The following is a 13,795-nucleotide window of genomic DNA, read 5'->3' on the forward strand; positions in this document are numbered from 1 at the left end:
TCTGCTGGTCCTTCAGCCCTCAGTGCTCACCCACTGGTTATGGATTTGCTTTTCCTACTTTTTCTTTTTTTTCCCCTGGGTGGTACCATCTCTAGGCTTGAATTTGGCCTGACTTCTCTTGGACCTCCTCCTGTTGAGGGGTCAAGGAAAAATCACACCCTTGCTAGCACTTTCCAGAACCTAGAGCACTGCATGTTCTAGAGCACTGCACAGAGATGTCTGTGGTGCATTCAAGTTACCTGGGGAGCGATGCAGGCTATGAAGCACAATGACATTTCAAAGACCTTTGGGTATCCCACCTTGCCTCTAACTGCTACAGAAGTGCCACAGACTTCCTGTATTCCTATATCATGTCCACTTGCTGCAGATAAACATCTCTGACCCCACATAACGCCTACGACACTTGTTTCATGTAGGTACCTGAATAATTCCCCTGCTGTTTGGCATGATCTTGCACCTAGCAATGCCCTAGTCAGGCTTCTTCTAAAGGCTTTTGGAGTAAGTTACTCTATTAACTGCCCCAAAGTAGTGCTGGGGTGGACTGCTCCAGTGATATTTTGTCAAGGAAATGCTAGAGACTTCGGGAAAGTGCTGAAGAAGGTGCAGCATTTCAGCTAACCACAACACTGTCTCCTTTAACTTGAGGAGCAGTTTCAAAGCTAAGAAACTTCAGATGCAATCAGTGCTTTGGACACGTACGTGTTTTCTCATCAGTGAGCTCATTTGCTACAAAATGCTGAGGATTTCACATGCTTGTTGATATTCTTTGATGAATTCAGGAAAACGCGACTGAAGCCTCTTGTCCTCTATTTCATTTCAAAACAGTTCAGTATTCTGTATTCTCCACTAAAATAAAGTACCTCCCAATGGCCATATCCTTGCGTGTAACCCTACAGAAATAAAAGATGTGCATGTGTTTGTGTGTGCATGCGCATGCAATCCAAACTCGTGTTTCATGCCTGAAAGCAACAGGGTGGTGCAAAACTAAAGGCAGGAAGGGACTGGCTTAAAATTCTGTGAGCATCCTTTCTAAATTCATTGCATTTAGTTTTCCAGTGTTGTTGTAAAACTCAATGAGTTTGTCATAGCTCACAGTAACATCTCCTTTCGGCAGCAAAGATAACCCTGCTGTTGTAATAGATGCTGAGAGAGACTTCCAGCTGAGATATGCTTCCGCTCAGCTCCTCCTGGCTCATCTGGAGTAAGCTGCTTTGTGGCTCATCCTGAAGAAGATCTGCATTTCAGTGCTGCCTCGGGACATGAGCTCTCTCAGCCCTCCTGCAAATGGAGTGCTCCCAGGAGTGAAACACACACAGTGATGGCTCCTAAAGCTGAGGAATATAGCAGACACTAGCCTGATAGGAAGTTTCTTGTTTATCTTATGGGCAAGAGGCAAAATCAAAGTCCTTGAAATGGAGAACATAAACCAGGAGATGTATTTCTCCTGATCCTTCCTTTGGTTTCGCAATCCACTAACACAGGTACCTTTAGCAACTGAGGCCATTTCTCATTTGCGTTGGGAATCACAATTCAGTGCTTTACCCTGTTGTGAATTACCTCTTCACGCCATTCCATACTCCCCAGGTGATCCCTCCCATGAGCAGATGCTATTCTGGTATCAGCCCTTGCCCAGATGCTATGAACTAGCTGTAGAGACAGGGCAGTTTTGACATATCATGTCCTGGTGTAAGGTTGTCTGCAAGAAGATGGCTTGCTCGTGCTTGTCCTGTTGGAAGGGCTGTTTTTCTCTTTACAGAGCCTGTTTCCAATAGCCTGAGTCTGGCTGAGTATCAAATTCTGATAGGATATTGACACTGCTGATCTGGCCCTCCTAAAACCCCGACGTGGTGCTTTCTCCTGATCTAGCTGTGTTTCTGATAGGTAAATGAAGTCACATCAGGCTCCGTCATGCCTTTTCCAACATTTCCAGGAAACTTGGAAGAGCATCCATGCCCCTTTCTCTAAAAGTTCCTTTTAAACTTTACTTGGGTTTACTTGGGACTTATTTCAATTCAGCAGGAGCTTTTTTTTGTAAAATCTTTTGTACTGAATGTCACAGCTGTAGAATGAGGTGTTTCTGATGCAGGTGATACTAGAAATGCCGACATTTTATGGACAACTAAGCCCCAGGAGAGAGACAGACACTCCGCATTTAAACTTCTACAAAGTTCACATCTTTGTTTCAGCCACTGTAGACTAATTATGTGCTACAAATGCTGATTTGGGATTGGAGCTGCTTAGAAACATCAATATTGTTTTTTCCTGAAAAATGGTATTCAGTCAAAACCAAATTTTCATATGTCAATTGCCCCTGTTACCAGAGATGCACTGTGGAATTGCTCTGCCACTGTCTTTTGCATCCATTCATTAAAATCTCATGAGTAGTTGCTGGCTAGTACTAATTGTAATATGTCCCTCTTTTTTGCATAGCGTTTTCTCATTCTACCGCAACATAAAATTTAAATTCCTAAATAAAAATTGCCAGGTGATTCTGTTTGGTGGACATCTAGCAAATCATCTTCCTGTTCTGATTTGGATTAAACCCAAATTTCCTAGCATTTTCTTTTCCACTGCAATGAAAATTTTCTATCTACACTGTTTCCTAATCACTGCAGCAAAGATCTATGGGAATTCATAGACTATTTCTAATGGATTTGCAAGATGCCACTGAGAAAAACAGGTTTGTTGTGAAGACAGTTAAATGTGCTATTCAGGGCTTCCTTCCTCTACTAGAAAACATTTGAGAATTGCAGATGGAGAATCTCTTAGAATTGCTCTTTAACACTCCACTGGAAAAATTCTGCCCTAACACCTACTGTAATTATGATTTGCAAATTCCCATAAGCGCGCTGATAAAATGGTTCTTGTTCCATTTATACATGTTTTCCTGTGCCATAGGCAAGTCATTTACATTTCACTATGCCTCAGTTTCCTTTTTGGGAAAATACAATTTTCCAATCACTTGCAGGAAGATTTTGGAAGAGGCAGTTCACATTTACTAAGTGCACTGAACAGGAAAATAACTTGCTAGGGGAAAAATCTCATTGGAATAATTAATCTGATTCATCCAGGGCTAATAAGGGTGTCACTACACAGCATTTTCTTTGGCAGCAGCCTACTTACAGAGCTTAAAGAAAGGTGTGTGGAAGAGTGACCAGGGACTGGTCATATACATACACTGTGTTCCATGAGCCACTGTGACTCTTAGGGCAGCGGCTCACTGAGTTGACAGCCATGGGGCATTTACTGATGGGGTTTGATACCATACTCTGTGTGCTGAACGGTACTGAAGGTATTAAAGCTGGGAAGAGATCGGCCGCCACGCTTAAAGCCTTTCCGTGTTGTACTTTCAGCTAAGAGATTCTTACAGTTATTGAGCAATAGTCAATAGTGCAGTTCATATTGGCTATTTACCCACCAACTCTCCCTCCAAGAGTTGTGTAATTCACATGTTTTGTAAAGATAGAGATAGTGAATAATGGGCAGAGATACCGCTGCAGTTAACACGAACTAGTGTTCTCCTCAGTGCTGGAGCTGGTGCCCCAAGGACAGATGGCAGGTGCTGCAGGGAGAGCTCGTGTTTGTCTTGAGGGCCACCAGCAAGGGATGGCTGAGACTTATCCACATTACTGCTTTCCTTCAAGTCAGAACTGAGGAGCTTGTTCATAAGCAGAGACCAGCCACAAATCCCTGATCTGGCCCATGAGCCAGTGGCCCCTTGCTTCTATCTCTTGGCTATCATTTGCATGCATTAGAATTAATCACTTTTCATTTTCAAGGGCAGCAATTAATCCACAGAGCCCTTCTGCTATTGCTCAAAGTGTATTAGCTGCTTAGCCCAGGAAAGAAGCAAAAGAATCTGTGTTTTAATGGCAAACAATGAGGTTTAAGTACATCCCATCTCTTTTAACATCTCCCAGTAATTAGTGACAGAGGCCCTCTTGCTCAAGTACAGCAAATATTTAACACCCACCTCCATTAGCTTGAAATTCATTTACCAGCTTGGCCTCTATGTCTGCAGCATGGGCAAAGAAAAGCTTTGATTAGCATGAAAGCCAATGAGGGTCTCACACTCCAAGACACTTGTGGGATTGCGGGGGTGAAGCTTCCTAATTGATATCTAATGAAAAGGGAAGTATTAAACACGAAGAAGACTATAGAAACAAAGATATATCACTGACCTGAGGAATCCCAGGCATCCTGGTGCATTGGGTGCTCTGCACAAGTATCACTCTCCATTTGTCCCATTCTTGCCTTGCTGGTAGCAGCTGTTGCAAGCAATCAGCCATCCTTCAGCAAATTCACATGCTGTTTTTCCCACTCATGGATGGAAGCAGCAGGACTGCATTTCATCTCTCCTGCAGCATTGGTATGACAGTGGGCAGGGAGAACAGCTCTCCTTAGTACTCAAGTCCAGGAGTCATACTCAGCCATCCCCATGACGCATGGGGATCACTATCTTCTCAAGGCAAGCAAACAATAGAGCCATTAACTAAAAAAATGATGGGGCAACATACCAGGACACCACACTAGCTAGCAGGCCAGCTCCTCTCACCACATTTATCTAGAACATGGCAGACACAGATTCCTGCTGATAGAGCACCTTAGCACCTGCATGAAAAAGCTGGTTTTTTTTTTTATTATTTCAAGGAAAATAGTTGCTGGATTTGAGAGACCTGTGGATAATTCACTTAGTGGATGCAGCTGGACATGCAGAGCATGGCAGGATCTGGGCTTATGGAGAAAGGATGGTACTGGCATCCCCCTCACCCTGTGGAGGGAGAGGTTTAGGGCCCCTGCCACAAATGCTTATCTATTGTCTTCCTCAACAGCTCCAGCACAGGCATTTCAGACACCTAGGGTTAATCTGCCATCTATGCTGAGAACATTGCAAAATCACAGTCTCTTTCTGGATCTTCTCTCTGTGTCACAGTGCTAGTGGCTTTGGGTATGGAGGAAAGTGCCAGAAAATCTGCAGAGACCCAATATTGGAGGTATTTTAACAGAAGTGGGACAACCATCCAAAAAGAGTGAGTTAGACTGAGCTATTCCTTCCCTAGCGTAGATGGATGGGTAAGATGGACTCTTCTAGTTGGACTGTCCTACTTTTACCTCAACCTCTCCATCTCCTCATATTACTACAACCAATGTGTGATATTTAAACACTCTGGCTTGTATTAAGGAACTCAGCCTGCACTGCTGTGTACTTTCAGCATCAGTGATGTTGATAGGGTGATCAGACCATGTGTGAATAAAAGAGTACCCTTTCCAGTTAGAAGCAGGACAAGTTCTTGTCTATCCCTAGCCTTTCAATTCAACTGCTTTTTGCAAGGCTGTTTGCTAGCAAATGCAGTGTAAATCTCCAGGTAATTAATGCCACCCACACCTTGCTGTGTCCTAGGGTAAAGCTCCAATTCAGATCTTTCCATCTTGCTTTTCAAGACAGAGAAGGTCTCAAGGTTTTGGATCTCATCTGAAAGATCTGTCCATACAAAGTGTTGTGGGTGAACTGTGTTTTTCTGCTGGACCTTGAAAGAAGAGCTAGAGCAGAGGGCCTAGGAGCAAGCCCACTGGGATGCCTGCCTGCCACTTCAAGGTGTTTTAATTTGGATGCTTAAACCACCAAAGTACCTCAATCCCTGCCCAAGGGCACACAGGAGCTAAGTCACTGCTTTCACTGAAGCAGCATTCAATTCCCTTCCTCCTACAAATGAGCTTGAGCTGTTCTGATAATTAGTACTTTATCTTGAATGGCACAAAATGGAAAAGGGGGGGTGTCCTCAGCCTTCACTGCTGGGCAGCCTCCCTGTTTCTTCTTATTAACTGTGATAATGATGGGAGAGAATAAAAGGCCCAGAGCTCCTTCAGTCACCTCATTTCATCTGGTCTGAGATTCGAGTCACTCGAGTGTCAAGAGAGCTTTTTAATTTCCAATATCACTGCTGCCAGAAATTAAAAATAAACGTGGAGCAAAACCATCAGATTAGCCAATCACACTGGAATTGTCTTTATTGTTATTGTTACTGTTGTTATTATTATTATTTGATCAGCTTTGGGAGAATTAAAGCTATTCAGCACATCAAAATATGTCTTGGATTTGAATGAACTTGTATTAACTATTCCGTAGTCTGTATTAGTGATTGGCTAATAGCCCGAAACATTGCAGCATGCTCTGCTGGAATGGAGTTTAAATTAATGCTACCAGTTCATAAAAATTGCTTGTGTCTATATCGTGGCATCTTAAAACATTTAATTAGTTAAAGAGCCTGAGTGAAGAACCCCAGATGCCATCAAGCCGGTATCTTGTCGACACTGAGAAACCTGGAAGTCCATATGAAATGTGGAAGCTACCAGGCCATAAGGGCTGGCTCCAGCAGGTCTGGTTGGCCACTGGGCCTGGTGGGAGAGGATCTAGTCCACTGTCTGGAAAAGGCGATCAATCAAGGCTCAGCTAATTGCAGTACAGCCTTGCAGAGGCCGTGAGAGGGCCCCCATTGCTATCATTTTGCTTCCCCTTGTGAGCTGGGCACACAGAGCAGAGGGGAAGGGGAAATCTCTGAAGGCACCCATTAGTTGTATGGGTTGTGCCCTCCAGTCTATCAGGCCATGGCACTGTCAGCACGCTCCAGAAGGGGACAAATCTGGGACTTCCATCTGGCCCTAGATGTGGCCCTCACCGCGCCCCGAGCCGTGAGGTGGTTGCACCCAGAGACTGTGGGAGCTGGAGGCCATGCCACCCTATGCTGGGAGTTGTGGGCCTGGCCCCAGAGCTCCTCTGCAGGCCAGAGGGAGGAAAAGCCACAAATAGCAAAATTTCTCCACATCTTATGATAACTGTGGTTGGCTGATCACACCCTCTGTGTCCATGGTAGCCTGCCAGTACAGCAGCACTTCAAGCAGCTCTGAGGGGCTGGAACTGCCCTCGGCCTAGGCTGTTGTATGGGTCAGCATGCAAAGCGAGCCCCAGCCTACACATGTTGAGCACCAGGCCCCTTCTGCTATCCTTTTGCCTGGTTATGCAATTAGCTTTCGCCTTTTCAATTCAAGAAATGTAAGGAAACAATAACTGCTTCATTATATAAAAGGCCTTGCTAAGGACGGTGAGATCTGGGCCAGCTGTCTGACTTCGCTAAGCCTTTTAGAACAGTCCATTTGTGAAAGCTGGGACAGCCATGTACTCAGGGCAGCACGGACAGGACTTGGCCCATCTTCCCATTTCACTCCAGGATTTATTCACAGTAAGAACTGCAAGTCCTCACCGCTCACACGTGGGTGCTCGTTTGCACAAGAGCAGAGGAGTTCAGGCATGTACAAACCTCCTGAAAAGCCCCACACCCAGGGAGCCTGCGTGCCCCCAGGCTCTGTCTATGCTGATAGAGATGTTTGGGCTGCACTTTCAGATGAGTCCTTTCATGTCAGCTCAGGAGGAAAAAACAAAGCTGCAGGAGGAAAAGGTCGTACTGGAAAGAAACGCTTCAGAACAGCTGCTCCAGCTTCATTCCCTCTGCTGCCATAGAGCCAAACCTTTTAAGAGTAGCAAGGCACAAATTAAGGGTAAGGGCTACTACTCTTATACAAATATATACAAGAGAAGATTTACTTTCATTGCAACACTGCTCAAAGCTCTGGCATAATTTTGTTCTCCTGGCACCAGATGAATTTTCACAGACTTTGGATCCTTCAGCAGGAAAGTCCTGAGTGCTATTTCTGGCTGCTCATCTCTGGCCTGTGACTATCTCCTCAAGCATCAATAAGATTATTATATAAACTGCAAGTTCCACAATCTATCTTTTTCTCACAAAGAGCTATTCCATTTTGATAGGAAATGCCAATTCGACATATTCTTGATCTATTTCCTTTTGTTCTCGTGGCGTATTTTTTATCTCAAATTCTGGTAGCATGAATGCTTGGGGAAGGAAACAGCAAGATTACATACATCAGTGTGAAGCTTCATCAGATCTCTTGGAACACGATAACATCGATGTAGTTGTAGCAGCTTCAAGTTTTAGGTCCCCAGCCATGGGAAGGCTCAGGAAGACATTTGCCTTCAGCCTCATCCTCTTTTCTCATGGGGATGAAGCCACTCTTTCTGTTACCCTCTCTGAGCACGCTGAGTGGTGTGTGACCTTACACAGCTACAAGGTACAGCCTAAACTACATTTTGTCATTTCCTCTTACATAAGGAAAAAGCACCTTTGTCCTCAGCTAGATTGACCTAAACTGTTCACTGAAAAGAATTTTTAAATACATTCAGTTATTAAACATATGCTTCTTTGTTAATATGTTGTCCCATATTGACCACATGGCTTTTGTAATTAATCAGAAATAAAAGCACAGGATTCCTCTTTTCTTCCTTCTAATCACAATTTTTGACCAATTTGCAAACAAAGTATTATTGACAAATGTTGTGTGAGTCACTGTGTGTAATAAATAGATTTAATGATCTGTGTAGACAATCACAAACAAAAAGAAAAAATCATTGCATAAATGATTTCTTATTAATAACTTGTTCCATTCCAGTGCTTGTTGATAGCTCATGGGAATTCTGACGATCAATTAGTTAAGGTTCAGACAGGATCTTGAACAGACTTTCAGAAATCTAAAATAGTAGGTATTAACTGAAGGTTTTGGCTTCTTCTGTGATTTTTTTTATGTTTGAGTGGACTTCGCAAGATATATAGTTCATTTCATAACTGACCACTAAGTCTGGATTTATAATTGTTTGCAGTGCAAATCTACAAATATTTAATGTCACCTTCATTTTCACATGTTCATCAGCTGTCTGCTTCACTCTAATTTGTGTGTATAGTTTTGGCTTTACTAAAGATATTTGTGTTTACATGAATAAACATTTGATAGAATAATTTTAGTGTCCTTTCTCAAATGCAGTTCATTTTTTTTAGATAATTTGAATAATATATACATAATAAAGACCATTTTATACCCTCTTAGTTCTTGCAGTGAAGAGAATGAGTTTTCCCTTCCACACAGGTGAGTGCTATTGAGTTCAATAACGTCTTGCTGAATAAGAGTGTATCTTTTAGAGCACATCCAGTCTCTATGAAAAGACTCCAGGTGATGATAAATGCATCCCTTTCCTTGACAAAGTGTGCTAATGGTTGTTCTCCTTCACTGGTGCAAAGTGAAGGTATAGTTCCTATTGAAAGTGGTTTTCAGTATCATTATTAGCTAGCTTTTCATAGCCAAAAAATAAAAAAATAAAAATAAAAAGAATGTTCCTTTTAGCTCTCCACAACATTCACAGCTCCCACAGCAGACGGTCTAGTGAGTAAATATAAAGTAACAGACTTTCTAACAACACTATTTACTTGGTTCTTTGCAATGGCTCTGAATGAGCCATTAAGGACTGTTGTGTAAATATAGGATTATGGGCTCTTTAAACACATGCTATTCACTTGCTCTGCCATTATGGGGATCTCTCACTAGCAGGCTCCTACTGACAGACTCTTTGTTAATCTTTCTTTTATCGGACAGACGGCTACGGCTCTCTACTCGTTGCTTTGCCATCTACCTGTGTAACTCAGAGACTGCTAATGACAGACCTCTGCCTCTTTGCCTGAGCACGTACAGGATTTGTGGTCCTCCTGTGGTTAAAATAGCCATGGCATGAAGGTTCCTTTTTGGCATCCCACTAATGAGACTTCATTAGGCTGAGGTGAGCTCTTTATGCATCTCTCTCAGTCATTTTGGAGGATGCTGATTCTACCAGTTTACATTAGGGAAGGTGTCATTCTTTCTGGCGACTGCTATGCAGTTATTTCCTTGTTCGGGAAGGAGCCATGTTACATTCAGTCCACATGCCATCACGCATTACAGGCTCCAAAACTACTCACAATATCTTTGAGCAAACTCAAAACTGTAGTAAAAAGACCAAGCAGCTATGGATAGACTGCACTAGTGTGATGGTCAAAGTTACAATCCCCTTTATCAATTACATCAAGTCGTATCAATGAAGCCTATTAAAAAATAAATAAACAAAAAAGAAGGTGGCTTAGGAGTCTTCTTATTTACTTCCTAACTCTTTTGAAAACTCTCTGGCCAAGTCAAGATATAAGGTTTATAAGATAGATGTAAGGTATATAAGATATATATAAGGTATATAAGATATAAGGTAAGGTACTCAAAACCAGCTTTGATCACTGAGTGTCTGCTGCCATTAAGTCTCTTATTTCTTCTGTTGCTTATATACCAAGGCAGAGCAGGGGAGACACTCTACCACCACCACAGTTCAGAGCAAGCGCAAAGTCCCTTGTGGATATACACAGCACCTAAGCTTATTCTTAGCCAAGGTCCCAGAGAGCATTAAGTTCCTAAAAGCTGCTCACAATAGGAACTGCAGGCTACATGGTATCATGCTAAAATATCTCTAGTCACCTGAATGCACTATTTCCATATCTTCCCTGTGTTCCTGGAGCAGTACTGAGTTTCATGAGCATGGGGGAAGATTCAGCTCAGCAGATCAACTTTTTCTCACATTCAGTGCTTCAAGTCTCAATTCAACAGGAATGCTCAGGCTTCTGCTTCACAGGAGCCTCTCACATCTTAATAATAATCAGATACTGAGCTTCCGAAAAGACATGCTAAGTCTGAGCCTGGGGCTGGCTCCAAAGTCTACTGAACTCAAATGAAATATTAACAGAGATTTGGATTAGACGCTCTATGGTTCGACAGACAAGAGAGAAGGGTTGATTGCTCCTTGCACTCCTATGGATGCAAATAATCTCCAAGGGGCAGAGAGGATGAAGTCACGATTTTCCACATCAGTCCTTTGACTTTGTTGCTACCAGCACCACTTTCTTTGCAGGCCAGCTAGGCCAGTTTGTGCCCCCCGGTGGGGATGTGTCCCAATCTCTTCTGCACAAGCCAAACTAGGGATGGCAGCACAGGCCTTAGGGATCTTTATCTTCAATAGGCTGAAGGATCATGAACTAACTAGTAACCCATGGTATTACACCTAATTTTACCTCTGTCCAGAGAGGTCTATTTCTTTTATTACTCTAATTTACTGAGACTACAAATGTCAAGCCACAAAGGGTCCTAATACTACAGACAGCTTTGCTTAAATAGTAGCAATTAATAATCCCACTGCTTTTCCCATTTCCTCTTTAACTTTTTATGTGCCTTATTTTATGTCCTTGGCAGACATTTTAAGGCTATTGTCTTATAGGTCTTGAGATCTTTAGAGGTTTGACACCTCTGTGGCACAAAATGTTATAAAGCCACAAGCTCAGAAATGGCACAGGCCTTGCTGGTTTGTGGCCGCATAATCCATGTCACCTCTTTGTGCTTCTTTATCCATTCCTGGTGTCTGGGAGCACGTACAGAGGGTGGAGCACTTGAGCTAAAAGCCTCCAGCTAGCTGAACACAGTGACATTAACCTTGGCTTCAGGTTCGCTGGACTACCCACTCCTAAAGTGATGCTGCTGCATGGTCTGCTCATGCAGAAGCCATGGTCTTTTCTAGGATTTTATAAATTATTGGGTTTTTCCTTAGGGGAATCAGAGACATAAAATAAAATTGTAATTATGAAATCTGAATGTTGATCAGGTGAGATAAAATTCTTATTTCCATGACACCTGCTAGAGGACTTCTAATGACAAATTGTGTTCACGACGTCATTTTTACATCAGAACCTAAAGAAAGAAAAGTGAGATGTTTTGGACTGATGCCAGGCTCCTCTATCTACCACAGGCTCAGTCACAAACCCTCACAAAGCATGAGTACTGACATGCAGTTGCCTACAGTGTGCAATGCCACTTGGACCTCTGTGAAGAGCCCAGTGGAAAGATACCAAACTCTCCCACTAGTGCACTCATTTGTTTAGAACTACTTCAGCCTGCCTTTATCAGCCCATTTGTTGGTGTTCCCAGCAAGGATTTGGAGTAAATCTGAAGTCTGGCTGGACTTCTTCCTTTAGCTCAGTGACCCGGCAGGCTGGCATCTCCAGGAGCACACTGTCTAATCAGCCAACTAACAGCACGCTTTGTGTTGCAAGGAAACCTGACAACGTCGCAGCAATTAAAAATATCTTTGTGACTATACTGAAGTTCCATCACAAGATCTATTCAGGCTCTTGAAAACAGCTCATAAATTTTACAAGGGAGGAACAGCTGGAGTTGGCATCAGGGAGTACTGTTGTTTTGGCTCGCAGATACAATAATTCCCTGGTAATAAAAAAAAAATAAAAAAGATCTGCTACACACATGGTAGTTTTGTGAATGCGTTCCTAGTTGTTTTTTTTCTTTCTTTCTTTCTTTCTCCCTTCTCTCCCCCCAGTTTTTTTGTTGGTGTTTTGAGTTTGTGTGTTAATTTTGGACTCAAAAATGTTTATAGTAATTTCATTTAAAAAGCTAAAGGGAAAAAAAAGATTATTTCTTTTTCTCCTTTGCATTCTAAATCATTTCTGACCCTGAGAAACAACTGCACAGGCAAACAAACAAACATACAAAAAAGTCATGAAAGCTTTGATCTACAGAAGAGAAAACTGGCTGGTATTTAAAAAAGAAGGAAAATAAGGAAAGCTCTTTCTCTAAACACTCTAGTGATCAGAAAATAACAACTTCTGTCATTCTGAGTGCTGAGTTAGGAGTCTCAGAAGCAAAACTGTCTTTATGGATAGAAAAAGCAAGAACCTACTTATTTGACAAAGAAATTAGAGTTGACTAAAAACGCCAATTTGAAGTACCATATATATTATTTTGTGAAAACTAATTCTTAGGTAATTTTTCCAACTTACCACGGAGTAAAGAAATTGAAATGAATGCATAGCACAATCTATTGCTTCCTGCTTAGGATCTAAGTCCATAGACCCACTCTGGAGGATCCTTGTACCAGTGGATAAGTCAGTGAGCCACCATGCAGACACAGAGGTCTGCCTGCAAAAGAAAGACCTTGCCCTGGATATGGTGCTTCTCCCATCAGACAATGAGATGCAGGCTCCAAGTCATGCAGGCATGGTCCTGAGTTAGAAGATGACCTCTTTCTCTCCAGGTTAACGTGCCAGTGAGGCTAGATAAAAATATTATCTCCAGCCTAGCATGCCATCTCTGGTGCTGATGCCTAGGGAAGAGGATAGAGCCATCATAACCACCTTCCTTCAAACACTGCACCAAATGATTTGTAGGTCAGGAAGCTTCTAAGTCCAAGGTGGCATCTCTGTACTTAGTGACTCTTTATGGGTTTTGCTTCTGTGGGTTTATTCAAGCAATCTTTTGCATCCATGCACATTTCCAGCACCCAGAGCATCCATGTCCCTACCTGTCAGTTCCAGGAACCCAGGCAAACTGAAGAACCACTTCACTGCTTTTGTCTCAAATCTGCAACCTGCTATCAGCAGCAGTTTGTATTAGGTGACAGCAGGATCTAATGGAAAGAACTTCAGCCTGGAATTCCTGGACACTTGGAATCTGATCCAAGAAGTAATCTTGGCTGGCTGTATTCACTTCCACATTTTTACCCTGGGTGCAAAACAGAGAGGCTGATACTGATTTAACTTCAGAAAGTGCTGTGAAAGTGATAGATGAAAACTGCAATGGAAAAGTTAAGCAATATTAATGATTATGAAGCACAAGATTCTCCAAATGCAAGATGCTAAAAAGTACAACATGCTATTATGTTATTATTAAAAATGTTATAGTCAGGTTCTCTCCTCTCTTTCATTGAATGCATCTAACTTCCTCCCTCACTGATGGAAATTGAATTACTTGCAGTGTTTTGTACTGAAATTTTTTATTATATTCTAAAAAAAAAAGATACTAATAATATAGATCCAAT

General features: G+C 42.3%; 1 long non-coding RNA gene across 1 annotated transcript; it reads right to left on the reverse strand.

Moving 5' to 3' along the window:
- On the reverse strand, positions 8,935–13,543 carry LOC110404996. Its single transcript, XR_002442632.1, has 3 exons — positions 13,280–13,543; positions 12,759–13,081; positions 8,935–12,186 (listed from the first exon to the last, which is right to left on the reverse strand). It is a non-coding gene; the product is annotated as an uncharacterized LOC110404996 (long non-coding RNA).

This window comes from Numida meleagris, chromosome 11 (genome assembly GCF_002078875.1).
Source record: "Numida meleagris isolate 19003 breed g44 Domestic line chromosome 11, NumMel1.0, whole genome shotgun sequence".
NCBI lineage: Eukaryota > Metazoa > Chordata > Aves > Galliformes > Numididae > Numida > Numida meleagris.